We start from the raw sequence: 16,441 nt of genomic DNA, 5'->3' as shown, positions 1-16,441 counted from the left end.
CTCCTTTTCTTGAAGCTCCCTGCGCAATACAAGTCTGATGCCCTTTGCCTTCCCTTCCCATGAAAGAGATTATATATTCCCACACCACAACCAGCACTGCCGCAACACCGAAGGTGCTGGCCTTCCACAAACAGACAGAGAGGAGGGAAGCAAAATAAGGAATTCAGGACGAAAGGCTACCTTTCCACACCTTCCTCTCCTACTTCTGCACACAGACTTCACGTGCAACATAGTCTGGTTTTATATGCAGGTCACTCAGTCATTCTTCTCACATGTACATCAGGCACTGCTGGAAAATGTGGCCATTATCCATCAAGTCCTTTGCTTTAGTCAGCTTCCAGCGGAAGAGTAATAGATGCACTTGTGTTGTCACATCATTGTCCAAAATGTCACAGAAAAAAGCCCTGAACATTAACAACTCCCTAAGGAAATCAGTTCTTAAAAAAATAGAAAAGAAGAAAAAAAGGAAAAAAGGAGAAGAAAAGAAGAGAGAAAGAGATGTAGAGCATCCCTTTTCATCAGGAGCGAGTTTATGCAGAAAAGCGCCCTTACCAGCTGTATGCCAGCGAAGACAAGACTATCAATGCTGCTGTTTCGTTGTTTCCGCTAAGTTTACACTGCCTCAGGATAAAGCAACGTGTAAGCACATTGCCTTTAATTTCCAGGATCCAGAATTAGAAATGATCTTCTCCTTTGGATAACGTACATTAAGAAAGACATACCAATTTGAAGGGTAAGTGCGATCCCTTCCCAGGGCACTCGCATTAAGATTCAAACAGCGTGATGAGATGATCCTCTCAGGCAGCACAAATCTTCACAGACAGTAAAGGAAAAGCAGAAAAAAAAAGAAAAAGATGAAATCAAAAATGACAAAAAGCAGTAGTCAAAGTTAGGAGGAAGAGGAGGTCAGGCACTCAGATCTGAGTGAGACAGTGGTATATTCTCAATGTGGTCAACCTCTGTGATCTCCTTTCAAAGGATTTGCTAAATTTAAAGAGTGAACTAAGCAAAGCTTCAAACCTATTTACCACCAGGTAAAACGCAGACACGAACACAGATCTGAAGAGGAGGAGAAGCAAAATGGGAGGGAACCAATACCTGTTCCAAAGATGCCTGAAAGGAAATTTTGGTGGCCTCTACTGTGACCTCTACTCCCAAACGCCTAAAAAATCCCACCTGGGAGGACAGGAAATGCTGCAGAGAAGCCACCACCAGCCATAAGGGCTTACAATATCAACAGATGTTTTCACATTTGCAGCTGCAAATGCATAACATCAAAACCTCACACGGGAAGGATAATTCGCAATAAATTTGAGATCTCTGCACAGTATGATTTCATTGAATGACCCTTTCATACAAACGCTCTTTGCAACCCAAATAATAAGTGGGAGAATAAAGGTGCTTGCAAAAATAGGAAATAAAGCTGAAGTTAGACAAGACTGCAGGAATCTCACTCAGAGACAAGTAACACTGGCAGTTCAATCACCTACACCAGATAAACCCTTTACCGCTCCGAGGTCAAATGTGTGTAGCCTAACCCATGCAAACTTTGAAAAGGGGTCCTTTGACTTGATATATATACGCCAAGCACTGCGTACCCTTGGAGATGCCAGTCAGGGCCACATTCTCAGCGCTACAACCTGCCTTGGATTTTTTAATTGTGTTTGCATATTCCTGATAAGTAACTGATACGTGGGAAATGAATAGGGAGGTCTCGGTCGTTCCGGCTTCTGCATACAAACACAGGCAGCTGCAGGAGAACCAGCAGCAAATACCGCAGCCCTGCCATTCCCGTGGCATCTCCAGTATGGACGTGCTTAAAATATCACAATGTAAAGTTTTTCACATTGTACAAGTGATGCTGGCATGACTGTTAGTGTCATTTCTGAGGAAACTGCAGAGAGCTAAGGGGGTCAGATAAAAACAAAGATAACATATTATATAAACAGTACTCTCGCTGAAAATCTAGAGAAAAGAGATGTAAGGGACAACAGAATGAGAAATGAAGAGGGAAGGCACACAAAGGAAAACACACAGCTCTCCGCACGTTCAGCCTTTAGGAACGATCTTCCCATTTTTTCTAGGAGGCAAAGAAGTTCCAAAATTAATCTCAGCGCACAGCCGAAATTCGTATCTAGTGCCAACTGTGTGTCTGCATTAAATTCCTCCACAGGGTAAGATGCGACACTGTAAATAGGCTCATTTGAGTTATTTTATCAAATTGTGTTAACTTACTTTCTGCAGCATTCTCAGAGGCTGGCAACACCGAGACGTGCAGGAAATGTAAATCGCTCCCTTTTGATATGATAACCATACCAGTGAATTGCATCCCAGAAATCAGCTCAGGATTATAGCTGAGGATTCGCTGAAAGGCACTTAGCGGTGGCTTGGTGCCAGAAGGGCACATTTCAGCTGGCAGGTCAGCGCAAAACAGTCTCGGGTCTTGAGAAAGAAGAACAATACAGAACATGCCGCTATCTGCGGCCGCACCAGCACGCTGCACGAGCCTCAAAGCCAACAGCCGCAGGGTGAATATATAATTAAAGGATGCCAACAGGTGTTAAAAACAAGTGTATATTTGTGTATGCAAATACATGGGAGAGCTATATTAAATATGAATAACCACCTAAGAAAGCAACAGCCAGCATGCTGTAAGATAAAATCTATTTGCCAGGCAAATACAGATGTATTTACAAACAACCACATGCAAAAAATTGCAGCATTTGCAAAAAAACTGTTTGTGCTAAAGACAATTATTACAATTGTTTTAATCATATATTGTTTACTTAAATAATTTTTGTTTCAAAGATTCAGCAGTTATCGGAATGCAAATAAATATAATCAGAATGTGAAAACAGTTGTTCTCCCACAGTCTCATTTTCATATTTAAATGCCACTACTAACAGCTACTTGTATTAACCCTGGGCCAGGACTCTGCTGAATTAGGTACTGCATAAACACAAAATAAAAAGCTGTCTGAACTCTGAGGAATTTGCTGCTCTAACAGAAAAGAGGCAGCAGATGGATAGAGACAGAAATAATCAAGAAATAGTAGTTAACAAGGCAGGAGTTAGTCTCAGCAAACCAAATCCCCAATTGCCGTGAGCCGGGTTACAGGCACCGCACAAAGAGGAGTTGTGCTCAGAGCCGCCCCGCTACACGCCGAGTCCTGCAGCTCCTTCAGCCTCACCACTGCACACCATCTGTCACCTCCCTGCTTCCTGGCAGATCTGCCGCGTCCCCCCACTACATATCTTTGTTTTTAGCACACAAACTCTTTGGGCCAAGGACTGTCAGGCCTCTCTCTGCAGCACCTAGCATAGCAGAGCTCTAACTGGTCATATAGGTAGATAGACAAACATAATAATAGAACATATAACAATAATAATAAATATATATTAAATAATAATGTAATAATAAAATGGCTTCTTAATAATGATGTTTCCTAATAAGCTGCTCAACAGAGTATGACTACACACACACAGGTCTGAAGCTAGAATTACCACATACAAAAAAACACATCAAATCTTAGAGTTATCCGTCACTACGCGAGAAATACTGCCTTCTGATAGCTTTTTATTTAGTCCACACATCTCTTGCTCTAAATCTGAGCCATGCAGAGGAGGAGGAGGAACGGCTGACGCATAACGATATGGTGAAACCAAGACACACTCCCTCAGTAAACGTACGCACTACGTCCAGTCTCAGCCTCCAGATGCAACCATACTACATCTAACAGTAATAAAAACTAGCCCTAGATAGGGCTGGATGGCTATGAAAAACAAGCCCCATAAAAACTTTTAAAACATCCTAAAACAGTTTACTGTAACAGAGATAGCATTGACAGGATACAGCGACGTTGCTGGAAGGTTTTATTTCAGCATATTTGCCTCAAACACCTCCTTATAGCTTTACCTTTCACACTAATTTTATGCCAATAAAGTATCTAGTTTGAATCACCAGATCTGTCTTTCACAACACATGGCCCTTCCATGCGGCTTTCAGCTTCCTAAATTAAATGCTTCAAAGTCATGAGATGGGGAAATAAAAGCCTGCGCAGCATCGATCCATCCTTCCTGGGACCCAGCTCTACCCGTGCTGTGGGCGAGCGCTGCCCTTCCCAGCCTCCACCGCTGCGCTCTCATCGGAAAGGGCCGAACGACACGTTCAAAAATAGTTGGAAATGGTAAAAAGGTTGGCTTTGCAGCACCCCACCGTGACCCCTCGGCCAGCCAACTCCAGTTTCCCCCGAGCTCGGTGCGATGGGCAGGTGGGACAAATTGCAGCGCCCAGGAGGCCCCTGCAAGGGCATCGCTCTCCCAGCGGCGGCGGCGGCGGTCTGACCAGCAGCAAAGCTGGCTGCTGTGAAGAGCTGTCTCCCTTGGAAAAGCCCATACTGAGCACTGTTAAATACATGGATATTCTCCACTCTTTCCAGTAAAGTCCCTATAGAATAAATCTTCAAAACAACTCCACCTGCATAACCAAAGAAAATCTGTCGTTCAGCACTTTGTATCCACGCGCTAGGAACATAATGAATATATATCTTTCTGGCTAAAATTCAGCTCTTCTCAAAGTCTTCAATTTTTTATTATTATTATTGGTTTTTTTTTAAACTGTATATGCATTTTTTCCCCTTTGATGCCTCTCAAAGACCAAAAGCAACCAGAAGAAAATACTGCTCAGAGTCAAATTTTACAGAGATTGTACCCTGAACAGTTGGGTGTGCTTCATAACTATTAATTATATTGCCTTTACAATAAGATATAGTGAATTGTAAGGTAATAAGGCAGTTCCTACATAATGACATGCTCAGTAAAGTGTTAGCTGCGACTTCCACGTTCAAATGTGCAATGTGACAGATTTTCCAATGCAATTCAAACCTCAGAAGTGAAAAAAAATAGCATGCAAATGGACCACGCTTGCTCTTAAATCACCGTTAGCAAATCTGAATCTCTAAGTCTGGTAGTTTCAAATCAGGCCTATTTAACTTGCAAAGGTAGGTCAGGCTTTATTGATCACCTCTAATGCTTATAAATGTGCTCTTAAAAAACGAGAGTAATGAGAGACATAAATACACAGCTCAGTTGCTGAAGGCTCACTGGAAAAATATGTGATAATATTTACAGCCTTCAAGCTACACTGTTCTTAGTGCAATTTCTATATTCACTAGATTGCAGAACATATGCACACCAATTCATTTTGGAAAGAAAGAAAGAAGAAAAAAAGAGCATTACCAGAATGGAGGTGAATTAGTATTTGTCCTTACTAAAAGCACAACTATTAACTTCCAGAATACATTCACATCGCACAAGTCCATTTACTTCTCGGTTATTATTCCTCAACTCTTTTTCTTAATGCAGTATTTTGTGACTGGATTTCCTACTCATCATGTTCATGCTATGCCCTGAATTTTGAACTCCTAACGACTGGTGACATTATTCTAGTTGCTATAGAAATAAGGCAAGCTTATTGTTATTTATATTGTGGCATCACCTAAGGCCGCTTTTAATTAAACAGAGTTCCTTCTCCTACACCTTTCAGAGAAGGACCAGAAGAAGATCTATAACACTGATGAGGTTTTTAAATATATGTAAAGAAGTGCTGACTGTTTGAAGAAGCTAGACTTTAAAGGAATGGGATGAAAAATAAAGGAAATAAAAATACATGATCAGGTTGAAGACCAGTGATCCATTGCTTAGTAGAGAAATAAGGGAATATCTAAATAAAAGGAGTTGCTGCATTTTCCACACACGCAGACATGCACAGACCTAACACATGGCAAGATCTACGTGTAACCTTACCTGATACAAGCTTTTGTTTCCTTACCCCAGCCTTTCATAAAGGATTTTGCTTAGGAACCACCTCTCAGAAAACTGAAAAGTATTTTTCCAAGCAAAATTAAACATGATTTTCACTTTGTTATTTTTCGTATCATGCTAAAATAAAACCACAATGGGTTTTCAATTGATATCAGATATATAGCTCCTATCCCAACTATTAAACACTCATTTTTATGGCTTGAGAGAGATTCTAAATATAACCGTATTTGCAGACACAAACACATCAAAAAAACCCTGTAGTTAATGTATTAGAACAGAGACAGGATTTCTGGATTTTGTTCTACTACAGACTTGTGTGCCCTCAGACAAGTTATTTAATCAATCCTCACCCAGTTTTCCTCCTCCACCTACAGAACAGGTGAAGTGCATAAACTGCTAGGCGCCTAGGACATTCTCTGAAACTATGCTGACAAATAATTAGAAGAGCCAATAATAAACAGCATAAATCCCCATCATCAACTTCAGGCAATTATCAAATGCTTATTAGCTTCCAAAGTGGAGAAAACAAGTAAATAAAGTCAAATTACCTTGACTGAAGTTGGTAAGTATTCAATGACAAACAGCTACAACCTCATTCGGTTTTAGTTATTTTAATGAAACGTCACCTTAGAAACTCAAAGATACTTCCTCATTATTTAGGCAATGGGAAACTTGAACAGTTATTTTCCAGGAAACATGGCCTGCCTGACAGGTCTTAAACGAATAAAAGTGATATTATTACAATTATCATTAGAAGGCGATGTCCCTCATCAAAATGTGTCTGGTTTTTAATTGACAAGGTCTGGGTTAATGCTGTGAAAATGCCAATGAAAGCAAAGCCTGTGGCTCAAACTAATTGTCAGCACTGAGCAACCTCAACCTCTAACCCGCCACAGATTTATCACTCTGTGCGCACTGTACTCATGACAAGCAACATTCGAATTAATCATTAACAATGAGAAATTCCTCCCAGACAGCAAGCAAGCACAGTGCATGCCTACCGATCCCCCTTTCACCTGCTCCCAAGCCACAGAGAGGTGCCTACAAGCTTTCCTAATGAGCAGCACTTTTTCACCGTTGTTTTGCCACCTTTTCTTTTAAGAGCATCATGAGGGAATCTTCCAGTGCTCCTAAAAGGAGGAGAGACACTAGTCTGTGCGAGCTGTGGTGCATGTACGGCCAAGTTCCCTAGCACCAGCTCCACCACAACCTACAGGCCTCGATGCTGGGGGTGGACGGCTGCACGCCACGACTGTTGGGGTCACGCATGAGCACAGACCCCATCACTGATGCTATGGAGCTTCCTTAGTCCCAATGATACCCTCGTGCTTGATCTACTTTCTTGAGAAGGGCAAGCCCAGCACGCTGCTCTCCCAGGCAATCACCCAGCACTCTGCAGCCGCTACGCAGTGCGCCCAGCCTGCTATCGCTGCCAATCCGTATGGACTCATCCCAAACTAATACCAAAATACGCAAGTGAGTAGCCACCGCTTGGACTGCCCAGCAAGTCAAATTGGGGCTGTGGGGACATGTCCAGCTGGCAAGCAGCTCGGTGAGCTTCCTCTGCTGTGGCTGTCATCGCTCGCAGAGCAGTGGGCCACACTGGTACGCAGCACAGGAGGGAGTCAAAATCCCAGGGAAGAAGCCAGCAAGGGCTGAGACCCAAGCACAGGCCGAGGGCATGCCTCCTTTGTGTTCACGGCACCCCAGCAAGGTACAACAGTGTGGAGAAGCATTTACAACCTCCTTATTTCAGTCACGAACATGGTAACACTTGGGAAGGTGTGGCAGTGAGCATCACTTTTCACACTCAATTCTGTAAGAAAAAAAAAAAAGCTATGAGAGACTTCCTGAATTCGCCACATTTTATTTATATTTACTGTATTCCGGGATGCTGACACAGCTCCTCCAGGGTATTGCCAGGCAGAAGGACAGAAGCTGAAAACCTCCAGTACCGACAGGGGCATGATGTCCACCAAGGTAACGGCATGCTCTTAAGCCTTGCATTATTTGCCCTTTTCAGCCTTTACCCTGAATGCTTCGGTTATTAACTTTTCCAGCTGTGTGGGCTGTGGTCTCACCATGACACAGCTTGAGCACATACTAGCGTGCGAGGCTGATCCCTCAGCCCAAGGCTTTACATGACATCCAATGCAAAATTAGGAGTTCCTTCTCACGTAACATTAAAAGCAGAAAGCCCAATGGTGTTTGGAAGAAAGGAGGCATCTCCTAAAAAGTCGGGGACCAACTCCTCAGGTGGGGGAAAAGGCAGAAGCCCACTAATACCTGCAGCCCCTAAGCTTGTCTGGTGCAATTGTGCAATATAAACAGAGCCGCTTATCCAGCTTGTAAAGAAGCAAGAAGGGAGCATCTTCCTGTTATCTACTGACTAGGCAGGTGAGAAATATAGATTAGATTTGTTATGGGGCAGGAACGAAAAGGTGTCTTCCTTTGGGGGTGCCTGTGCCTGGTACCCTGGAGGCAGAGACTGCCACGTGCACTACGCACACAAACAGAAACACGCTGCTCCCTCCGGATCCCCTTGTTTCTCCCAAACAGGAAAGGCAGCTCAGCCATTCCTCCTCCCATTCACCACCAGCTACCCTGTCTCTGAGCTTTTCTTATTTTCTACGCATTCACCGCAGAAATGACAAGCTGGAAAGCTCCCATTAAAGAATGCCAAGGAGAACTCGCCATTCACAGCTAACGCTTGGCTGCACATATTCTCTCTTATTTCCAAATGTTTTCACTATGTTTTGGCTTCCCTTCATTAAACATATTCATAATTATTTACAGCATATCTGAAGAATTTGTGCAACAGGTTTGTGCTTCCAAACACAGGCCCCTGGCTGCAACAGGATTAAAAAAAATCAGCGTCGCAGCATGAGAAAGAGGTTTCTGCTGATGTGCAGGTGGAGCTCAGGAAGGCGAAACTGGAAGCCATACCATCATGATTTATGTCAGCAGCTTTCACCAGGTAGGGATTTGGCCTCTTACAAAATCCTAGGTATTACTTAGAGTATCACACTCCTTAGTGAACAGTCAAGTTAGTCAAGAGTCAAGAGCATTTTTCACCATAAAAATGTGCAAAATGGAGCTTTCTGGTACCCTGAAATGAAAGCTTGAACAGCCTGAAGAATCATTCTGGTCTAAAAAGAGACTCTTAACACAGCAAAATAGTTCCATAACACTTCACGCCAGCTAATGTCACAGCTTTACAAGGCTGTTGCCTTCGCACACTTCAGAATCCCGTTAGGTTAAGCATAGGCTTCATTGAAGAAAGTTACAACAAATATTCATTTCTTTAGCTAAGCCCCAAATAGGCACTTACAGAAGTTGTCAGGGATTCCCAAAATCCAAACTCTTATAGGCTCTTTCATGAATTCTACAGAACTACATAAGGAAGGGCATCTTTGGCACTTAAATAAATTGTGTCCTGCTGGTTCTGCAGCACTCAACTCAAACCACCAGGACCCAGCATGCAACTACGACACCAGAATAGCACCCAAAATACCCATGGTGGTGAGGCTTCCAGCAATTATTTCTGTGGCCATTAAGACAGAGGCTATTCAGGGACAGAACTGTTCCTTTAGGTAATTACACTCCCAGGGCTACATGGTGCCTGTCAAACTTTTTTTTTCAACCCCTACCTCACAGGTCAGCTCCGTGGATCATTATGAAATAAATGTGTCATCCTGATGGCAGCTTTCTTAGTCACTCTCAAATGCAGAAAACATAACAAGCTGTAGCTCATCTGAACTTGAACATAAGCAAGTTATTGCTACAGAGAAACACAAAAGATTGCACCCTGTCTGCTTCCTACATATGCATGACTTCCCTGTCACAAACATTGACCTTTATCAACTGGGATGTGCAGTTCAGCTAACTGTCTCCCTGGACGGTGTCACAGCTGCAGGCAGAGCAGTAAAGGCCCTAGAGCATCCTGAATGAGCAGTCCCAGATGTGTCCTTCTCTCCCAAACTTTGTCCTGGCAAAATTCCCACTATTCCAGATGGGAAACGCAGTATTCTCATCTTTTTCTGTGATGCTCTATGTAAAGCTTGGAAAGCAAGAGTGCCTTAACTGCATGGCAGGAGGATGGTAGTTCATAATTAATTTTCCACATCAACTGCTGGCCACCCTCCTCCTCTTCTCTGCTAGGCTGCAAATTGCCAGTGGATACTTTTCCAAGAGTAGACATGACACAGAGCAAGAAGCATCAGATTATTACTAATACTTCATAGTGTGGGCTAACCAAAAATAAGGAGTAACCAAGCTGAGGTGCAGTGAGAACAGTGCCAAAGAGAAGACAGCCCTGCCTGAACCTGCTTATCACCCAAGAAATGCAAAAATGAAAGGGAGAGAAAAACAGGATGAGGAGAGGGAGACAGAAAGGTGAAGGCTGAAAGCAAACAGTGAAATATCTTCTCAGAAGGTGGAACCCACCTGGATTTTGAATCAGGCAATTTCAAAACGTCTGCAGCCCCTAATCCAAAGAAATCCCCCTTCTCCGCCTTAGCATGAGTCTGCCTCTATGGCAGGCTTGCAGGATGTCAAGAAGCAGCTTTTTAGATGACAACAGGTCCTGGGAGAGCTGCTTCACCTCTTCAGAGAAAGAAGCTTTACTTGTTCAGACTTTGCTTAGTATTTATCACTTCTCAGTATTCAAACTTCTCAATGACTAGAGTAGGAGGAAGTAATTACAAGTACATATTCAGCCCTTGCAGAAGAAAGTTCTCTGAAAGAAAATAAGCCCTCCTTCACTGTGCTCTCTGAAGCAACACTCCAGTGTCACAGTCTGGAAGGCAGAGCACCAGGCTGACAGTCCAGGAACGAACCCATCTCTATGACTTTGGGCAGATCCATTGACTTCTCAGTATTTCAAGAGTACAGGACTACTCTATGACTGTTCCATGACTGATATCTTAAGAGCTTCATGTTAGCTTTGCAGTTTCTTATTTTCTTTCAGAAATTCAATTCAATTCTGCTGGTGATAACAGTTTTTTAATTCACCTTGTACCAAGATGTTTGCTATCCGAAATTGTGCTTTGATATATGTCAGGCTGATAGATCCAATAAAAGCCCTATCAAGAGAAGCCGGGTGTATAGGGTTGCAGAAGTGTTGTCATCAACGTAATTGGTAGGTTAACAGTGAGACTGCCGATCTTGCAACAAAACATGCAAAACACAATAGCTGTTAGATTTCCTCACCCTGGCAAAACAGTTGAGAGAAACACTAGCAAACATTTTCATGAATTTTACTCACACAAACAAGCTCAGTCTACTGATGTACCATGTACTTACTGATGAAAAACACATGTAAGAAGTGATCCTGCATGCAGTTCTATTTTCCTAAGACTTTGGTATGCAAAAATTCAATCAAGACAAATACAGAGTTCATTCAATAAAAGGTTTGAACTTAACTTTGCGAATTAAGCAGACATCCCTGGACACGCCGATTAAACTTTTACTTCCTAATGCAGGAGGAGAATTTTATTAACAGATTTTCAGACACAGCCAGTGGACCTGCACCTCTCATCAAGACATTGGAAAGTCACATTAAGGTCTTAATTTTGACATCCAAACTTAGAGGCATGTAAAATCAGTTTGCTTCTGATTTAGCAAATCAAATCAGGCAAAAAGCAAGAAAGCTTTGAAGAGAGAAGCTGTAACTTTTATCAGACCACCTAATACAGGGAGTGAAAAAAGGACACCTGTCCCCTTTAGGGACTTTAGGTCAAGAAGGGCTTGCATATACAGGTGATACCCTCGCTCCATAGAAACCTTGCTTTACCAATATGGCACCATCACAGTTGCAGCACTACCTCTGCACTATCCTTAACACAAAGAGGTTTTTTAACTTGGGAGGATTCCCAGAACATTTGGGAAAGGTTTAAAAAAAAATTAAAAAAAATAGTAGTGACGCTGAGATTAAACTTTTCAAAAATATAAATAAAATTACAGCTTAAACAAAGCAAAGGGAAAAGTCCCAAAGCAACTCATCTGAAAAAGGCAAATTACCTTGGCGATTTATGCCCATGTAATGAAGACAATTAATTGCTATGAAATCTGTAAGAGACATTAAATGAACAAAGATTTTTTTTCACTTCTACTTGCAAGACAAAATTTATTAACTATGTTTAATGGCTACTTAAAATTTTTTTCTGACATATTTATTAGATGTGCTTTTTCAGCAGAACAGAGTTTTAATAACCGGATTCTACTAATCTAAAAATGAGCAATTTAAGAAAAAATACTACTATTCACATTATCCACAGTTCAGTTAAAAATGCCTTACCCAACAAGATTACCATCACCACAATCACATAAGTGCTGTTAAAAGGAAACCACCTTGTCTAACATAAGCAAACAACATTATGTTGCAGAGATGAATACGCTTAGATAAACATTATTTGGACATATGTTGCCATTTCCAGCAGAAATACAGAGCCAGAGATGTCACATTGAAAATGCGGGTCTTGATGTCTTTTGGTGTTACTGCAATCACTTAACTGAAACCCCTCTACAGGGAGTGAGACACATACAAAGAACTGATCCAGATCAGACTGGTGGCCTCGATTAAGGAGATCTGCATCCAACTCTGCTTTGTCCTGTAGGCTCTCCAGCAACTCAGCCGAGGCTACCTTCACGTCTCCAGCTGTGCGCATCAAATGCACGCATTGCACTTACGATACCACACAAACTTGAAAGAGATTTGATGCTGGCTCCTTAGAAGTTACCTAAAAATGACTGTGTTCCTTGGTCTCTATCTGTAAAATGGGGACAAGCAGCACTTCTCTGTGATACAACGCTGTCACGAGAACAGGTAAATTAAAGATGCTGGTGGTCAGTCATGCCAGTAAGGTTGCATGAGTCCCCAAGACAAAGAGAAAGAGTAAAAAAGGATCTCAGCTAGTTGATTGAACAGCAGCAGCATTGCCAGCTCCTGAAATGTCAGCATGAGCTTCACAATATGTGATGTTCTTCTTAAAGATCAAGAGTTGCCATAAATATCAGAAATATCGTTCATTACATAAGTAGTAAGTTTTTAGTATTGATGGTCACAAAAAGTAAGAAAATACAACCAAAGCCGAGCCTAGAGTCTAATGCCTAAATACTAATTATGTGTAAACCAATCGCGTGGGAAACGCTCTTTCTCCTCTGCAGGTGTAAAGTTCTGCACAGTCCTGCACAACCACCACCTCAGATTAATACTCTGCCACGCTGCATGGTTGCAGACTGCCCCAGGAGGGCAGGACGTGGGTGACCGCAGGCAGAGCTTGCAAACCACATCCACAACCATTCTGGCCTTGCAAAACTCTGTCCAGATTTTAGGGGATTGGCATCATTGCTGTAATTATAAGGGGCAAAGAGATTATTCTTTGAATAGGCTGATACGTCTTTGCAACATTTCCCACCCCATCCTAGTAACATTATTTTTAGTATGGACCAATGCTAGAAAGGCAGCAGCCAGGACATTACAGCTCTTTCTTAGTTGTGTCCCCCCTCCCTTCGTGCTGCAATGGCAAGAAAATCAGCCAACAATCACCCAGACCTGGTAACAGACCCCTGCACTTGCAAATAGCAAGACAACCAGCAAAACACACACACTCTTCGCAAGGAAGATACACTCTTCGCAAGGAAGATACACTCTTCGCAAGGAAGATTTACATGCTTTCACTTCCAAATCTCAAACAGAAACACAGAATAAAACAAGCTGTTATGACTTCTACCTTGTAACAGTGTAAAGTATTTCTGCACATGAGTCAAGAAGTCCTCTTGATTACGAAATACTCCTCCTATAGCCTTCCCCTCTAGGTATTATAATCACAGGAGCAGCAGCTTGGAAATACATGGAAGTAGAGATGGTAACAAAAGCCGGAGGAATGTTAAGAACCTCTCTGTCTAGAAACCAGCAGGTGCTGCTGAAGCAAACAGGCAAACACAGTAAGTACTGCAATGATTTCAATGACAGGACCGTCCTGTCCCTGAGGCAGGCATTCTTTTTTTTAAAACTTCTGGGAAAATTAATAGCATATGCCGTGGTTGGAACAAATCTGTCCTGACCCTCAACATCTACAAGTTGAGCACTTCATCTAAGCTATATCCACCAACTCCCCCTACAATCCAGGAGAGAGGCAGGTGCCTCCAGAAGCCATTCTACAGCAGATCCACGAGATGTCCAGGCCAAATCTCCTCCTAGAAATGCCTCTCTACCTTCACTGACTACTCAGGGAGCTTAATGAAAAGCTTAGATACCTAAAATATAGACAGCTAATCTAGGCAGGAAGGTTCCCATCCGCTATGACATCATGCGACTGCACACAGGAACGGAGGAGCTCAGAGCACAGCAGAGCATGCCACCGAGCGCCTGGTGCAGCCTGGGATGTGGTGGTACTGGTCTCTGTGTGACACCACTCTGTCACCCCAGCCCATCCACACCATTTCACTGGTGCAACAACATCACAGAGAGACAGCCCTGCCACAAGCAGCGCTCGGGAACAGGTAACTCTCTCCCCTCTTCTGTTGTCCACAGCAGTCGTGGGCTCTTCACTGCGACCTGCTAGCATGCCCTATGGCTCTAATTACAACAGCTAAAGTCTACTTAAGAAAGTGCACGATGCTGTATATACCCACCCCGTTTCCTGGCAGTGCAGAAGCTGCCAAGTCCCGCTAGTTTGCGAGGAGCACGGCCCTTTGCCCGCCTCCGAGAGCTGCTGCTAATGAGCCGTGCCAGGGGCCCAGCACCTCCTGCAGAACTGTGCTGAAGCACGTGGATTTGCATGTGATCCCATGATCTGCAGAAAAAACACTATTGGTGCAGCTGCATCAAAAAAGCAGAATAAATGCACACTCTCCTGGATGCATCATGCTTTCTTACAGACCTTTAAGTAAGTCTTAGCTCTTATTTGTTTTCTTTTTTTTTCCTTAACACCACACATGGGTGTTATATTGCTGCTGCACTTTTCTCAACAAGACTCTACTGCTGGATCAATAATGAAAAGAAGTCAATACACATGTGTTAAATAAAAAGAATAGCATCATCTGACATCATTCTACTGAGACCTGGGAACTAATACTTTAAAATTCATTTTTTTAAAGCAAACTTTCCCTCCACAAAAATAACCTGGCCTACATAAAAGAAGCAGTAGTATCAAAGGCAACATTACCACAAATGCTTCTCATAGCAGAGGCTTTTTCCACAATGGGTTTCTCAAGTCCTGAGCCTCAACTTCTTGTTAAAGATGCGTGGCATATTTTCTTACACAAAATTAAGGTAATACTGTGTGATATGAGAATCTCCATGCATGCAAAAATCGTAAGTGCCACACAACAGAGGAAGAACATAAGATCGTACAAGAAATTGGTATTTTTCCTGTCCTTGGCAAATAATGAGAATATACAAAGCACTAAGGAAAGCACAAGGCTGTATTACAAATTGGTTACTTTATTTTTTCCTTTATGACCCTCTGAAATGCGGTCATTAGTGAAATACAACAAGTGGGACTTTCAAAATGCAGATGCCTATCAACAAGTCTACATTGACAACAGCAAAACAACACCATCAATGAGCATTTTATTCAATAAAACACCTTATATAAACATGCACCCCCCTCAGCCTGAGACTTTAAAAACACTTCACACTTCATGAATGCTATCCAAACCCAGAAAGAGCGAAGGTTATTTACTGAGGCAGCATGAGTATGGCATGTACATAGCAATAAACATGAAGGCTGGTAATTTTTCTATTTTCCCCATATGCAGATGTTCAGAAAATAGTAAAAAGACAAAAGCAGAGGCAAAAATCACATACCTTACCAAACCTGATAGTTCTGAATGTCGGACACAACTCGTTTCAGAGCAACATTGGTGTGGCAGCAAGTTCCTCAGGTGGCCAAAGGCAACTCCTTTCTAAGCTTCCCAGAGGCTCCAGCTCACCCTTGTCCTTGTCCCTGAGGAAGATGCAGTGTCCTCCAGTACTTTAGAGCCTCAGCTGCAAAAGATGCTGTTCAGAAAATGAAAAGAGAAGAAGGTGTGGCATTAAATTCTAGGGTCAGTTGTTTGGCAGATTCAGAGCAGAACATTAGACGACATCTGATAGGAATGAAATGTCAAGCCAGGACACAGAGTCTGTGACAATCCATCATACGTGGCACCTTCTGAGGGCAATCTTTGAATTCAAAAACTGTGGTGCAAAGCTATTCCTGCTTTACAGCGCTTTAATAGTGTCCCTACAGCAGGAAATGAATGCCAGCCCAGTTGCATTTTATTCCAGTCTGAGATCATACTAAGAAAGTAAGTAGTACACTTCTCCACAGGGAATATTTTAATTCATTATGGCATTTCTGCAAAATAACAGGGCTTTCATATTAAAAGCATAGGCATAGCCTCAGTCTTAATACTTTGCACTCTTAAAACAGTTCTCATTCAGGGAACTCAAGGCTCCTAAGCAAGCAATTACATTAGGACTCATGGCTAACAGGAAGTGTTGACTGCCACCCAACATTAAACGACAGGTTCCTGAAGTCCAATCTCTAAATCAGTTGTTAGAAACAGGTAAACGGCTTGAGGCTTTCTGGGAGGGTAGGAGCTGTGTAACACCATTTTTCAAACTCTCG

General features: G+C 42.5%; 1 protein-coding gene across 5 annotated transcripts in view; it reads right to left on the bottom strand.

The window, feature by feature from the left end:
- The window catches only part of SGCD (sarcoglycan delta), a 371,727-nt gene that overhangs the window by 215,498 nt on the left and 139,788 nt on the right, over window positions 1–16,441 (bottom strand). For all 5 annotated transcript variants that reach the window (XM_064520921.1, XM_064520920.1, XM_064520923.1 and 2 more), the window contains exon 2: window positions 15,637–15,828. The gene's annotated coding sequence lies outside the window, so the exon portion shown is untranslated. The remainder of the gene's footprint in view (window positions 1–15,636; window positions 15,829–16,441) is intronic.

Source organism: Dromaius novaehollandiae, chromosome 15 (assembly GCF_036370855.1).
Source record: "Dromaius novaehollandiae isolate bDroNov1 chromosome 15, bDroNov1.hap1, whole genome shotgun sequence".
Taxonomy (NCBI): domain Eukaryota; kingdom Metazoa; phylum Chordata; class Aves; order Casuariiformes; family Dromaiidae; genus Dromaius; species Dromaius novaehollandiae.
This window is presented reverse-complemented; position numbering and strand designations above follow the sequence as displayed.